Source organism: Mus pahari, chromosome 5 (genome assembly GCF_900095145.1).
Source record: "Mus pahari chromosome 5, PAHARI_EIJ_v1.1, whole genome shotgun sequence".
In the NCBI taxonomy this organism is placed as follows: Eukaryota; Metazoa; Chordata; class Mammalia; order Rodentia; family Muridae; genus Mus; species Mus pahari.
This window is the reverse complement of record NC_034594.1, coordinates 162,498,284-162,515,054: the sequence shown is the minus strand read 5'-3', so window position 1 is coordinate 162,515,054 and position 16,771 is coordinate 162,498,284.

The window sequence follows — 16,771 nt, the reverse complement described above, 5'->3', positions numbered from 1 at the left end:
GAGGCAGAGGCAGAGGCAGAGGCAGAGGCAGAGGCAGAGGCAGAGGCAGAGGCAGAGGCAGAGGCAGAGGCAGAGTGACAAGGAGTGAGAAAGGTAGAAGGGGGTGAGAGGGAGACAGGAAAAAGGAAAGAGATATCTGGTAACCATCACTGGCTGTCCACATGATGCTTAGTAACTGGAGTACGAACTGTTTTGAGTGCTGTGACTCAGCAGTCCTGTGGCTTTGACCAGTCCCTAGTATTTAAGGTGGTGTAATAATTTAATTCCTGGGGGGATTTTCTGAGAATCATTGATAACAGAGCTCTGGCGTGGTGCTGGGTGGTTACTTCTAGGTAGTGCTTCCCCTGGAGTAGCCAGGGCAATCCATCTGGTGGCACTGGCTTTTACTTTATTCTCATTAAGCAACTTTCTGACACATCCTTTTCTTCCCCAGGGTGGTCGCTGCAGACAGAGTGCTGTGAATGGCCGGTGTGATTTCTCCAGAACTGGATCTGCTGTGGTAAATGGACAAATCAACGCACCTATCAGCACTTGGGCTAGTGAGTTAAGCCCTGCCAAGTTGGCCGTATGAATAAGAGCCCCAAGTAAGAGCCAGGTTCCATCTCTTCCTGGGATGCTCAGCTCTGAGGACTATAGTGGTGCGTATGTTACTCCGGCTGGGTGCTCCCTATCCTATCAACTTGCATGGCCTTCTTGGCAATGATGCTCTTTAGAAAGGGTCAGGTGGTGTTGGGGGGGGGTGGGCTGTTGAAACAGAGAGGCCCCTAGAGCTCCACGTTTGGCCTCTTATAGGCTTAGACCAAATAGGAGGTAAAGCTGTCCTGAGCTAAGGTGGATTGATGGGTTCAGAGGACCTGGGAATGTGTGGCAGCCAGGATTATTACGTTATAATTCCAGAGATGCCCCAGGCCCACTCTCTTGTTTTTCACCCATGAACCATGAGCCCTGTTGATGCGTTCTGTCTGGGTAGGGAAGTACCTGGGTCCCATCCACCACCCTAGTGGACACAATGCCTCAAGTGTGCCCAGGCATGGCTTGAGCGGGGTGATGCACCCGGTGTGTATTCATCAACTTTAATAGACCCCCAATGTTTGAAACAATGCCTTAAATTTTTTTTTCTTTTAGCGCCTGCACTGAAGGGTGGCATTGTATGGCAAATGGAAGAGTTACTACAATGCCTGTGAATCAGAGCCCTAAAGTACGTTTCAATTACCCTTCTATTATCCAGCTGGTATTTAAGCGTGTTTATTATTCAAATCAGCAGTGAATGTACTGCTGTTGTGTAAACAACTGTCAATTGCTGAAACAATGATTAGGAGGCTCTGTCCCTTTCAGGTGTACTTAGCGGTACTTACACCCCAGCCACTTCTATTTAAACATCATGTAAACACAATGCCTGAGCGACTACTTTCACTCCTGCTCCGGCTCCGCATGCCAATTCTATTACATTAAGAGGGAAATCTATTAAATTTTTCATTTATACGCATCCGAACACTGTTCTTACCCATTGTGTCATTAAGGCTCAGATTAATAGAATAGATATGCTGAGAGATACGGGGTGCATTGAAAAAGCCTGTTCAGAAATAAAAGCCAATTTCTCACCATTATTTGGGGGTGTTGGAAAGCTTTCATGCAAACAATGCAAAGAAAATTATTTTCTGAATAAAAAGCATGACACAGAGAAAAGAAAAAGTTGGCCCCCAGAAAGAACAATCTTGAACCCTTATTAGCTCCATTACTGATTCAGGGCAGAAAAAAAAAAAAGGCAGGTGGGGGTAGCTAGAAAATAGGACATTTGTAAAATGATCTCGGATTTCTTTTTTCTTTGCTGCCCTAGGAAGGTATGTGTATATGCATGTGTATGAATGAATATGTATACACCAGTGTGCGCATATTATGTGTCTATGATTGTATATAAGTATGCCTGTATATACATGCATGTATGTGCATATGTGTGTGCATATGTGTGCGTGCATATGTGTGTGTGCATGTGTGTGCATGTGTGTGTTCTTCAGTTGTGAGTTGTGGTATGTGAATTGCTAGGTAGAGTCTGGGCTTGCCACTAGGATGTGCTCCCAGTGAGTTTTGGCTCGTTCCCTAAGTACCAGTTCTCACATGCAGCAAGCGGATGTGTTTTCAGGTCCCAGGCTGTGTAAAGGTGAGGACTATTCAACCATCATGGTTGATTCAGCCATGATGACACTGCCAGGGATTTGTGCATTTCTCAGGTATGTTTTCAGGGTTCAATAAGTTTATTTTTGATTGATCTCAGCTACTAACATGCAAATAATATCTATGGTGTCTACTTTTATCTGGTAACAAAAGGATGTCACAGGACTTGGTTGGAGATTGAAAGCACAAACTTAGCCAATTCACAGATGGAGGCTTGAGTTGGCACAACATCTGGGATTCAACCAATGGTAGATCCCAAGTAGCTTTCTAAGTTGTAAGGAACTCAACTTGTGTTCTCTCCCTCCTCTCACAATTCCCAGAACAACACAGTCCAAGGTTGACCTTGAATATAAATGACCCACAGAAGACTTAATATGTAAGAGTGTGTGTGAGAGAGTGTGCCTAGAGTAAATGGAGACCCTGTGCCTTCTTGAGTAGCCTTGCATTTATAATCTGCAAGGTATCATGGAACTGACCCCTAGGATATCCTATGTATAGGATATCCTACCCCTTGGATGTCCCCACGGAACTGGGAACTGAGGACTATACTTGGTCATACCTCCCAAGTGAACAACAGAGTCCTGTAGCCTCCAGCTGGAGAGGATGTAACTAATATAGAAAGCACTGCCTCTAAACAGCTTTGAAATACAGCACATCCTTGGTTCTGTAAGATCTTGTCTCTCTAGGGTTACTATATAATTTACGGTACAACTTGGGACATATTGAGAGGTGGGTATTTTTAAGAATTATGCCACCTGATTAGTAATATGGCTCAGTAGATAAAGGTACTGGCTAACCTAAGCTCAGTCCTCTGGATTCTTATGGTAGAAGAGAGAAATGACAAGTTGTCCTCTACAAGTTGTCCTCTGATATCAACATAGGCTGTGTCATGTTCCATCTTATGTGAAGCAGTTAAAAAAGAATGATGTTAGGATATTAGATATGCCCCCGCCCTACCTTGGCAAGCATATACATCAGCTCATACTAGAATCAGGTCCTATGGCTAAAGACTGAGTTTAGCTAGGGCTGAAAGCAACAAAAGACTGGAAAGCAGTGACATGGGGCCTGTGCCTTTCTGTGGAGGTTGCTCATTGCTTCATCTCTAAAGAAGGATAATTGATCTTTTTTTCATCCTGTTTGTGAAAGTAGAACCCCTCAAAGGCAAGTGAACTCAACAGTCAGAAAACACAGTGGGTGGAAATCAAACTTTACATATTAGATAAAAATGAATGGCTCACTTGTCAAGGTAATTATTCTATAATGCAAAGGTTGACCAGATTCCTAGCCAGAAACCTGTGTGTGTGTGACTTTGTTCATTGATACCTTAACTAGGGATATTTGTTGTTCAACTGTGAAGCCTATATAGTTCACACAACTCTAGTTTCTAAGAAGAGACCCAGGCTGCGAGCAGAGTCAAATAATGACATTTGGTAGGTACCCTTGTGACTTCAACCCAGTGAGTGCTAGATCTTAGGTATTAAATGGGGAGCAGTGGGAACTGGAGAGTTGGCTCAGCGGGTAAGAGTGCTTGCTGCACAAAGATGAAGACCTGAATTTAACTCCCCAGCACCCACATAAAAGTTAGAGTTAGTACCTGTAACCTCAGTCCTGTCACCTACAGATAAAAAGGATTGTTGGAGCTTAGAAGACGCTAGCTAGCTTAGTCAGCTCCATGTTCAGTGAGAAACCCTGTTTCAAGGGAATAAGGTGGAACGTCATAGACAACCCCTTCTGGCCTTCGTAAGCACATGTGTGCACATGCCTGCGCATATACCACAAACATATTGTGTGCATGCATGCGTACACACACACACACACACACACACACACACACACACACACGGTGGCAGTCATCGCTCAAGCATTACACATTTTTATACTAGCACATAAAAACCATTTCCATCTTTTACATAATCAGTGTCTATCCAGACATCCCAGTGCCTCTGGCACTGTTGTTTGTTTCTGGCTGTCGATGCCTCTCTTTTCTGGGATTTACTAGTAAATGTGTTGTTTTACACACACATCAAGCAGCAGGACAGCTAGTCTCATTTCTATCTGGACAGAGCGAGCGATTCTGTAGTCTCTAGGGTTGTCTGTCTCCTCAGAGCTTTTTGGGTCCCTAGTTATAACAGGCACTGACACACGTACTGACTGGTATTCAAGGACCCTCAGTTCACCTCTTGTGCGTGGTGGCCATGGCACTTGCTTTTCATTTGCAGACTCTCTTGTCTTCTGAACCTTGTATGCTCCCTGCTTCTGTCTGTGAACCTGTCATTCCCCTGCATTCTCCTCTGGTGATCCCTAGTGCCAGTGGCCAGATCCTGGGTTCTTATAGCACGCCCTCTGTGTCCCCAGATACCTGAGTGATTTTACCTAAAAGTTAGATGTACCTTTGCCTTTGTCACATGAGCTCATTGAGTGGTAGTAAGTACTCTGGAGTGTGATTTATTATTGATGGAAAAATCTATAGACTTTCTGTAAATGTCTGTTCCACCTTGCTATGATACTTCAGACTGTGTGTGTGTATCTGTGTGTGTATGTATGCATATATGTGTATGTAATAAATGTCACATATATTGTATATATATTGCATATTATTTCTGTGGTTGGTTAAATGGTCTACCTTGGTTATATTTTCATCAACTTGACATAAGCTTTGTGTGTGTGTGTGCGTGTGTGTGTGTGTGCGCGTGTGTGTATGTGCATGTGTATGTATATATATCATATATATCACACATATATGTCAAAATATGTATTCTATATATATCACATATGTGTCATATATATGTGACATATATATATATACATATGCATATTATACATATTTTTTCTGTGGTTGGTTAAACGGTCTATCTTGGCTAGTTTTTCATCATCTTGACATGAGCTGAAATCATTTGAGAAGAGAGAAACTTAACTGAGAAAAATGTCTCTCTATACTGGTCTGTGGACAAGCCTGGGGACATTTTCTTAATTAGTGATTGATATGGGAGGGCTCAACTTACAATGGGCAGTGTAACCCCTAGGTGGGTGAGTCTGAGTGTTTTAAGAACACTGGCTGAGCAAACCATGGTGAACAAGCCAATAAGCAGCACCCCTCCATGCCTCGACTTCAGTTCCTGCCCTGCCTGAGTTCTTTCCTTGACTTCCTTCAGTGATGGACTGTTACCAGGAAGCGGAAGAAGGAACACATCTTTTCCTCCCCACGTTGCTTTTGGTTATGTTTTTTCATAACAGCAATAGAAAGCCTAAGACACCATGTGTGGAGGCTCAGTCTCCATCCCCTGCTGACACTTAGTGGGAGGGTCTTATGTCACTGAGGACAGGCCCTGAGCATGTGTGGAGTTTTCATGCTTTCTCTCTTTCTTTTCTGCTCTTGTGAGATGGGCAATCTGCTCTGCTACATCTGCCACCAAGAGCTTTAGCCTCTGGGGCCGAATGGACCAACCAAGGACTAAAACCTCAAAACTGGAGCCAGGATAAAGCTCTCCTCTCTAAGTTAATGGCAGTGGGTGTTGCCGATATCTTGTTGAAGCAATGAGAGCGTGGCAAGCCCAGCTTTATAATTTCCGAGGAAGGCACTTTCTCTCTTCCACTATGCTCATTTCTTCCCTATTAATAAATCCTCATGGCTCCGTCTCATTAGGTTCTGTTCATTCTTCAACGTCTCCAGTTCAACCCTTGCTTATTTTCCTAGATCCATTCTGCTCTTTGAGTCTACTCTGATCTTCTGAGTTTATGGAATTCAGTGTTGTAATGCCCAGTTCACGTATTTACCTATATTCTGCCATTACTAGATGCTATCCCAGCTGTCTTTACTTATTAAACATGTGTCTATGTATGTGCATGTGTATATGTATCTATTCATATGCATATATGTGCGTGCACATATGAACATACATGTGTTCATGTATGTATAGATATGTACATGCATGTGTGTATATATTTATGTATTTATGTGTATGTATTTATGTATATATATATATATATATATATATATATATATATATATATATATATATATACATATGTGTGTGTGTGTATGAGTAGGGTCCATGCAGGTTATATATATGTACATGTGTGAATATGTATGTATCAATATGCACATATGTGTATATGGGTGTGCATGCATGTATATGTGTGTATGTGCATACCTTTTTCTTCTGTGATTATTTTGGTGCTTAGGCTAGGGCTGAGGTTGTAGGGAATTAAACATATCAAGCAAGCCAACATCTATTGCATAGTATCTGTGTGCAGGGTGAGTTTGGTGCACAGTGTTAGGAAAATGAATGGTTCCCTTCCACCAGTTTCTAAAACAGAGTAAATTTAAATGAGAAATAACAGGAAAGGTAAGAGTTGAGGCCACAGAGTTAGACTTCAAATGAATAATGTCCTGGTGGGAATTGGAGCTTTGATGTGATATTAACAAGAAAAGCTTCAGTTATAAGATAAACAAATCCAGGAGGAGTCTTCATATGTTGTGGAAATGCCATTTTTATTGGTAATTTCATTAATGAATATGCTGTGTTTTGGTCCAATTCATCCCCCATACCCTTCCCTCCACTTCCTCCCCTACCCCACTCACCCACTTTTCCTTTCCAACTTTATGGGCTCTTAAAATAAAACCCCCAAACTACCAAATCCAGTTAGTGCCCATGGGTCCAAGGGTGTAAGAACACTTCCTGGAGCAAGAGGTCAGATGCTGCATCCAGAAGAAAGCTAGCTCTCCTTCCTCCAGCAGTCACAGCAGTCATCAGTTGTTAATAGCGTTTCAGTGAGGGTGGGGCTCTGTGAGTCCTCCATGCTGGCTTGATCTCCTGCAGGTCTTGTGCATGAAGCTATAGCTGCTATGAGTTTGTATGTCCAGTGACCCTTCATTCCCAGCAAATAGTTTTATTTAGGACGTCCACTACTTCTGCTTCTTAACATCTTTTTGCCTCTCTTCTATGATGATTCTGAAGCTTGGTGTGTGTAAGTATGTGAGGGTGTTAGTAAGTGTGTGTATGAGTGAGTGTGGAGTATTGTGTTAGTGTGTGTTAGAGAAAGGATATGTATGTGGAATGAGTGTGTATATCTGATATGTGTGAGTGCATGTGTGTGAGAGTATGTGTAAGTGTGTGTGTGAATATATGATTAAGGATGTGAGTGTGTGGGTGAGTATGGGGATAAGTATGTCTGTGATTGTATGTGAATGTGCATATAAATGAGTGTGTTTCTTCAGTGTGTATATGGATATATGTGAATGTTTGTATGTATGCGAGTGTGTGAGTATATAAGGACATGTCTAAGTGTGTGTGTGGTGTGAGTGTATATAAATGTGAGTATGTGTGAATGTGTGAATTTATCCGTGAGTGTGTGCATGCATGTGAGTATGTGTATGAGTATATAAGTGTGTGAGAGTGTGTATGTATGTGTGTGACTGTGTGTGTGAGTATGTGATTACAAGTGTGTGTGTGTGTGTGTGTGTGCGTGTGCATGTGTGTAATGTCTCACTTAGAGCCCAGTACTTCACAGTCTTTTATCATCTGCCTTCTGGTCAGTTGTGATTCTCTGCATTAATTTTAACCAATTGCAAAGGAAGCTCCTTTGGAAATGTCCACCTTAGAAGTAGAGACAGTACCGCACCAACTGGCAGCAAACCCCACAGCCGCAGAAGCTGTCCTGCAGACCGACCGTGAGACCCCATGGAAAGCTCATAGCAGATGGGCTCTCCAAAGGCAAGGCGGCTCTGCAAGCTGAGGCTGTGTTCAGGAACCGGGCATCACCGGCATGTTTGTAAATCACGGAGTTTAGGAGGCTCAAGTGGGAGGATTGCCATATATGTGAGACCAGCCTGGGTTACACAGCAAGTTCCTGGCGGCCTGAGCTTCAGAGTGAGACCCTATCTCAAAAAACCCACAATAGCGAGGACTGATGCAGATGTTGGAAGCCAGGCGGGGATTCTTTGTGGCGGTGCTGGGATTTGAACAGATGGCCCCGTAGGTGCTGGGCAAGCACTCTGCCACTGTATCCCCTTCCAGCCCAGGGAGAAGATTCTTGATGAAGAGGAGGGCATCATGGGAGAGCAAGACAACTTCATAAACTTAATTTAGAAAGCCATCGCAGTTAGCCCAGTAGACCTGGGGCTTCCCTGAAGCAACTGGGGAGATGTTAGCACAGCCTGGGGTTATTTTCCTCCTTAGGATATTCTGGGTGCTTCATTCTAGTGAAGAAGGCTGCAAGTCTCTGCCGTGTCCCATTAGGCCCCATGACCAGGCTCCAGTCCTCTGTACCTTGCTCTCCTTTCTCTGGCCACATAAGCGTCCTGTTTTCTTATAAGCAAGAGAGATCCTAGCCTGCCTCAGGCCCTTGTGCCTTCACCCATGCTGGGATTTCCTGGCTCACATCTCACTTTCTTCAAACCTTTGCTCAAATGTGATTGTCCCCTTGCTGTGACACCTTTATTCCCAGTATTCCAGAGTCACCCTCCCTGAATGTATCCTTCTCTAAGTCCTTGGTCATCTCCTGAAGTATTCTGTTACTCATTTGCATTTGCTTCAGTCTCCTCTCTTCTGTGAGCTCCATTCCAAGAGGCATAGAGCTCTGCCCGGACTTCTCTCACATAGGCTGGGATGAGACGAACACTCCCTCCCATGTGGTAGATACATCTATTCAGTGAGCCATGGAGCAGGGGAGGCCTTGGTTGTCGATGCTGATAGTGGGATGCTGATAATCAACATTAGGCTGATGCCATTTGCAATCTCAGCAGGTTGTGTTTGCAGACCTCACACTTACAGATATCATAAGACTCTACCTTCATTCCCAGTTAAGTTTTAAGGGCTAGGCCCCAAGACTCCATTTTAGAATTTTCCTGTTTCTTTTGTGTCTGTCAAGGAGTTGGCAGGGACTTCAGTACAGATTTTCATGAAGGATAAGTCCTCCGGTAACATGAACACCGGCTCCTTCATGAATGGAGTCAAATAAATTAACCCAGGGGCAAATGTTGCTGCCCGATTCACATCCTTCCTAGAATGAGAAGTCTCAATTGTCTTCAGTGACTGTAAGCATTGTCGCAGAACTCCCCAGCCTCCCACTTAAGAAGCTGTTAACAGCTAACTTATTAGTCACTAGTGACTGTCTCCACCATTAGTGCAGATTTCAGCCATGCAGACTGCTGGAGTCCAAGCTGCTTTCTAATTGGCCGGCTTCAGGTTTGCCATTCGCTGATTGGACAAATTGTCTGAGTGGGTGAGAGCTTATTTCCTTTCACTGCACCTTAGTGAGGCAGCCTGTCCCTTGTTTCCCCTGGGGTGGAATTCTAATGGTTGTCATTTTGGAAGGAGCAGCGGTGTCCTTGTCATCTAGACACTCAACTACCCAGGACCTCACCTCGGACAACAATGCAGAGAGCCAGGTGACACTGCCGAGGTCAAAGGTGGATTTATACACTTCTGCCTGAGGCAGGTTTTGGCCATCTGTCCCTTTTTGACAGGTATGGTGATGGCTGTTTACCTGCTATCTTGCTTCTCCATCTTGACTTTGGCTTGCTGATGTCCTGTGCACGTGTTTGATGATCCCTCTGCTACCTCTAGCCCTTCCCTCAGTACGCGGTTCCTTCAGCCTCCTAATGCGTCAGGTTGTGGGGCTGGTTGATATGAGCTTAGAGACATTTTGATAGTGCCTTGCCTTTCCTTTACTGTACCCAAAAGCTTTGTCTTGGCTGCCTGTTTCATCTTGCTCACTGGTTTGTGGTTTGTGGCAGCACAGTACATTCCGGTGACTGCATACTGGAGAACTTCTCACTGCGAAGCTGTTAGGGAGAGCCTGGGACAACAGCAAAAGGTTAAGGTCTCCATATGTTCATCAGACCTTGTCCCGCGGACCCATGCCCTCAGCTAGGCCCCACATCCTTGAGTCTTCACCATCTTTTAAGAGCAAAAATTGGTTGTGGACGGAGCCTTCATCTAACACCTAACCTTGACAGCCATTTAGAACAGAAACCATCGTACCTACTTTGTGACATCACAGAATTCTTAACTCAGTTCTCCAATTTAAAAATCAATCTTTTATCCTTTGATTAACCAGTCGATCCACAGAAGGCCTGAGTTCTTGTACTTAGCCTTCAGCATGCTGTAAAGCTATCAACTGGGGATAAGTCCTGGGTACACCAAAAATGGATTCTAAATTTTATACAATGTTCAACTCGCAGAACTTATCCTCAGACCTTGTGACTGTGACCTTATATAGATAAGGACATTCTGAAGAAGTAGTTAGATCGCAAGGTGTGGTCATCCCGTGTCAGCTATTCCAGCGAGAGATGTCATGTTCACATGACACAAGCAAAGCCATGTCTCTGAGGATGGAAGATGAAATCACACTTGTGCAGCTGGAAGCTGAGCAGTGCCCCAAGGCGAGGGGGCAGAAGATGGTTGAAGGGAGACCAGAGCTTGCTTTTGCATCCAAGGGCCTCCAGTTGGGGTGAAAGGGGAGTGGGGTTGGGTCTCACTCTGAGTCAACATGGGCTTAATGCCATCACAGGGAGGCTGAGACAGGAGGACTACCATGAGTTAGCTATCAGTCAAGGCTACAGAGTAAGACCCTGAGGAAAGAAGCTAGTTTGGGATGGTGAAATGCAGTGTGGATGGACAGCACTTTGAAAGATGAGAGGCGGGCAGATGGCCCCTGGTACCAACCTGTGAATGTGAAGAAAAGGTTTCAGAAGGAAATGGACAGTCCTACCCCAGTGAACAAGTGGACAGCAAGCAAGGGAACTGGCCTTGTTTCTGACAGGGAGAAATTTCCACAGGGTCATTCTATACCATTGCACCCATGTGAACTCACAGGACCAAGAGTAATACAGGGGGAGGTAAATTCTGAATAAGATCCACAAGCTTGTGTGCATGACAAAGGAAAAGGAGGGTGGGGCCATCCATGCTGATCCATCCATGCTTTAAGAATGTTTAATTCCTGGCTCCAGCGAGTGCTTTCTGAGAATTCCATTGGAGAACCCAGCCCTCTGCATCAGGCTTTGGGGCGGGGATCCTGGTAAAATTGCCCACTGAGTGTGTTCACGGGGCTGGGGGATAAGAATAAACTGCTTACTCTGCAATCAGGATGTAATTCAACCCCCAGAATGTAGATAAACATGCTGGATGTGGTGGCAGATACTTGTAATCTCAGTGGTAGGGAGGCATGGTTAGGCCTTGCTGGGTTTTGCTGGCCAGCCAACCTAGCTTAATTGATAAATTCTAGGCCAAGCAAGAGACCTCATTCCAAGAACCAAAGTGGATGGCACCTGAGGGATGACCTCTGAGGCTGCATTCTGACCCCAATATACACATAGACCTGTACATGCATGTGCATACACACACACACACACACACACACACACACACCATATGTGCATACTATAATGACTACTTGGGGGCTGCAGCTGCTCCGGGAAGAGATAGAATGCTTGTCTCTCATGCACACGAGGGCTAGGTTTCATCCCCAGCTCTGCAGAAAACAATAAAACAAGAACAAGAACAAATAAAACAAAACACCAAAACAAATGACTGTTATTCAACTCTGGAACTTCACAAAAATCCTTTGACTATTGTTCTGCAGTCAACAGGACTCATCTAATTGGTGACCATGGCAACAAAATCAGGTCATTCGGAGGTTTGCGCTGGGATCAAGCAAATGCAGATCTCCTAGTCCAAATGTATACAGAGATAAGAACCTGTTGATGAGGGCCCATGATGGAGGGTTGAAGAAGGGCTTCCCTAACCTGGGCGTACAGCTCTGAGAAAACGGTCATTTACTTGTGGCTGCCGTATGTTTGCAGAGAAGGAAAAAGCTTTGCAAATTCACAGGATTGTGGGGGAGATGATTCAGAGTTGTGAGCCTAGAATAACTACATCTATGTTGCCTCGCGGTTCTGTGTAATTTACTCCCTGGGGTTTGTAGTGTGTCTGACTTATATTTTAGACATAATTAAGTAATCAGCAGTGTACATTGTAAAATGAACGTTTAGGCTGCTTGAGGTTAAATCTTCACAGCCGTAGCAGCTGCGTGGTACTAGCGACCACCCCCTCCCCACAGCCAAGTCCTCTCCCCTGAATACAGTCAGCGATTTAAAAATCTGTGAATGGGGCGGAAAGGATTCCGCAGTCACCATTTTCCAGCAGCTCCGAAGAGCAACCACACGGTAACCACTGGATACCAGGATGGGACGACAGTGGTTCGTGTGGGGGAGTGTTTGTCTGTCCTGGCTCAGGGACAGGAGCAGCAGGGATTACAACAATTATAATCTGATTTAGACTTTTATGAAGGATCTCTTCCTGGCCCCGTGAAACTCTGTGAGTGGGAGATACATTCTCTGCGACACAGATGGGGACATCGAGCCAATGACAGCCGAAGGTTTTGCAAGTTCTTGTGCTTTCTGCCTTTCACATGAGGAATTAAGGATGAGATCCTTGTTTGGAGCACGTGAGAGAGTCAATGCCTGGCAGCACGAGAAGGGTCGGGGGATGCGTTCTGCTGCTGTGGCCCCAGCATCTGCACAGACAGTACCTGTGTCCTGCACCTGGACTCCTCTGCTCATTCCTTCCTATGAGCTGCTCTTCCAGGAAGACAAGGGAAGGCAAGAACACAGACCCCCTTTCATCTGTCCCCTGTTTGCTTTCTTGTTATTTTTTCCCCGTTGCTGTGGCTAAATGCCTGAGAAGAAGCAAACTCCAAGAAGGAGAGGCTTATCTTGGCTCATGGTTTGAGGGGATACAGTCTACCATGGTGGTAGCAGTGAGTGGGAAGCCTGCTCCTCACATTGCACCCATAGCCCAGAAGCAGAGAGAGATGTATGGGAAGCAGGCCTGGGCTATGAAACCTCAAGACCTGTCCCCAGTGACCCACCCCAGAGTGAAGCCTCGCCTCCTAAGTGTTCCAGAACCTTCCAAACAGCGCCACCAGCTGGATACAGGTGTGTAAACCCACAAGCCTTTGGGGCCATTCCATATTTGAATACAAAGCTTACTTTCTTCCTGTTAAACTCAACTCACATTCAGTTTCTTCTCCCTCTCCCCATCAAACCTAAGAGAAGACAGAAAAAATGGGGGATAGAGCAGAGGTGAAGGATAGAGTTAAGTTTATTCTGCCAGAGGGACAAGGGGCAGATCCTGCTGGGCTGATGAGGAATTCCCCAGAAGGGTTGTCATTCCGTCTTAGATTTTCCCCCTGAGCATACATCCTGTCATCCTCAGCCTTGTTCTCCCCTCTCATTTTTTGCCTGAAAAATCCCAGCTGTAGTTAAGTTCAGTTCTCTTCTCTTCCCGTGCTTCACCCAGTCAGGAGAACTCTTCTGGTGATCAAGCATAGCAATGGATGGACCTCCTCGCCCTCAGGAGTGACCCACTGCTCTGGTGGGCTTCTGGAGCTCCCCAGGAATGCTGCTTAGTGTGGGCTGCACCGTTCCATCTGGTACCTTATTGTTTTCATTGCGGACCAGATCAACTGAGCCAAATCCACCCACATTCCCACACCTCTCCAGGCTCTGGTGGAGAACTTGCTGCACTCAGGAAACAGCTCCTTCAGCCATCTCATCTCTCATTGGCCTGTGTTTCCAGGGAAAGGTGATCCCTCTCTGAGGCCTCCTTTCTCCTGCTGCCTTCCCTCTTTACTAGACTGGTGGTGGTGGTGGCTGTTGTTGTTGTTGTTGTTGGTTTGGTTTTGAGTTTTTGTTTGTTTGTTTGTTTGTTTTTGTTTTTGTTTTGTTTGTTTGCTTTTTGTTTTGTTTTTGGCAACAATCAAACCTGTTACAACATCTCTAACAGTCTAGAATGCTCTGGCCCTGCATCTCTCTTTAGGCAAGGACCCCACTGCTTTTCTTTCTAGGAACAGCACTTCTTACTGAAGCCATCAGTCACTAGTTCTTCCTGTCCTCTAATCTATTCAGTCCACTATATTTCGAGCCCCCCCATTATTCCAAAAGAAAGAGGTAAAATCCAACCAAACCAGCCAACCCACAATCCAACCAACTAACTAACCAACCAACTAACTATTCAACCAACTAACTAATCAACAAACCAATCCAACCAAGTAACCAATCCAACCAAACCGACCAACCCACCAACCCAACCAACCTAACTAACCTAACCCAACCTAACCAACCAACCCACCCACCCACCCACCAACCCAACCAACCCAACTAACCCAACCAACCAATCAACCAACCACCCTGGTTATGGAATCACACTGCGAGCATATTTTGTGAGTTCAATGGATTGGGTTCCTGGAGGTTGGTACTCTTTTAGGTCTCCTGTGAACCTAAAAGCTTGGTCTTGGGAAGTTCATCCATGTACCCCCCTTTGTGACTGTTACTGTTCCAATGGGAAATGTCCCCCATTGGCTCCTACTTCTGAATACTTGATATATGGATGGTAGTGATTTTTGAAGGTTGTGGAACCTTGATGGAGGAAGTGGGCTTCTGGAGGTGGTCTTTGGGTTTCATTCCCAGGCCCCAGTTTCGATTCATTCTCAGCTTCCTGAGTGGGACTGAGACAAGGTATCCCCCTGCCTCTGACACCATACCTTTTCTGCTTACTGATTTCTCTGCGATGGATGCTATCCATCTCTAGCACTATGCCCAGCCCTTTCTCCCATAAGTTTTTTTGTCTAGGTATTCTGTCATGGCAGCAGCAAAGTGACCACAATAGCACCCTGAGTGCTTGGGAGGCCTAAACTCCCCTGAAAGCCCTGCATGTCCATAAACAGCTTGTGTGTGTATTTCCTCATTTCCAAGACATCTTCCATCTTCCCTGCATGTCTTTTTCTCCATCTCGTCCACCTTAGGGGGCATACACTACTTTGCTGGGGAGTTTTCTTCTAATACTTCCCTGCTTTGGGTTCCCTTGTGCACCTGCCTTCTTTAGTCCTTGTAGCGTTCCTTGGGGAGACCCTTGGAAGTCGTGGGTGTATTCCAATTGTCTGCTGGTGGCTTTCAGCTGTAGAGCTAGCATCTTCCTTCACATGACGTTCCAGATTCTAGATTTGTCCCAAGCATGCTACAGACTCTGTGAGTCTGAAGGGCCACCATGCACTCTACAAACCCAGCAACATCAGAGTAGTGCACAAGCCAGCCGCTCATGGTCACTTTTCCTGTGTAAATGTGGTTCTCAAGGTCAGTAAGTGCATTGCAGAGTGTGGCCCCTCTCTGGTTCTGTTCTGAAGAGCCTCATTGCTAGAGCAGGACCTGACCAATGAAGTCAGTGCCTAAGCACTGCCCACCGGCAAAGGGAAGGCTCTGGTGGTCACAGATCTGCAGAGCTGTTTATTTAAGCCTTGGCTAGGACATCAGTCAGTGTTTGCACTAAGCCCTAAAACCAGACCTGTCTGACTTGGGAGCTGGGCTGTTGGTGGCTCTCCAGGATGGGTAGATACAGAATAGAGTAGAAGCCTGGACATGTTACCAGGGCTCAGCACAGCCTGGCTTTCTCCTGGATCTCTTCCCTGGTTTGGAGGGAGGGCTTATGTCTGTGTGGATTGTACCTGTGCCATAGCTGAGCCTCCTTTCCTGAGTGTCACACATTAGCACAGAAGACAAAGAGGCACAGAGCAATTCCATCTAGGAACACACGCAGGCATGAGCCTTATCGATGGGATCTCTCTGGGGTCTTCTGCTGCCCAGGGAAACCCACAGGGGCTCGGGCTCTTCGTGCATCCTCTCTTTTCCTTGTCCCCAGCTAGGGTACACTTTTCTTGGCACCAAAGAGTCAACAGGTGTGAACAAGTATACGGAGACCTGGCTTGCCAGGGCTGGCACCGTGCGTGGCCTTCACTCACAGGAGATGGCAATTGCCACCTTCTGCAGGCTGCCCATCAAAACACATTGTTGCCTGGCACCTCCACAGGCTCCTACCAACTTGTGAGCAGGCACTGAGCCACCACAGCAGATGGGCAGAGGGGTGCGGAGTGGCCGAGGCAGACCCATCTTGGAGGTGTGCATACAAGGGAAAGGACAAGGGTTTGGTTTCCAACTGAGGGCATGCCAGCAAAACTCTTTCACCTTGGATTTAGGGGACCGAAGTTTTAGGGGAAGGGAACCCATCTTGCGCTTGTAGCAGGCTAGCTAACGGGTCTTTGGGGAGAGGGTGTCTCATGAAACCCATTAGAGTTGCATGGCTTTGATGACTTTTAAAGGAACTTAGGGAGTTAGAAGACATTACTGCTGATTGTAGGAGATAAAGGATAAGAGAGGGTTCAAGGAAAATATTTTTACCTAAAGTGACCCTCCCGTCACCACCCACCGCAACTATTATGATTATGGACTAGCAGAGTCCTACTGCCACCATGCCAGACTCCATCAGGGTAGGAAACATGGCAAGAGATGCCTTCCCATGGGTGATGGACAGCATAGGCCTATTAGACCATCAAAACACTGAGGGCAGCGTTCCTGTTGCCCAAGCTCCTGTGTCAAGAACTTCAGAGGACAAGGGCGCATTACTAGCTACATGTAAACATCTCGACAGGAACCACTCAGAGCTGGTCAGTAAATCTATGGGTGTGGTTGTCAAGGTGAGAGAGGCTCTGAGGGGTGAGAGTCCCAGAAAGAGCTTGTAGGCCATTAGTGAAGAGTAAAGGCCAA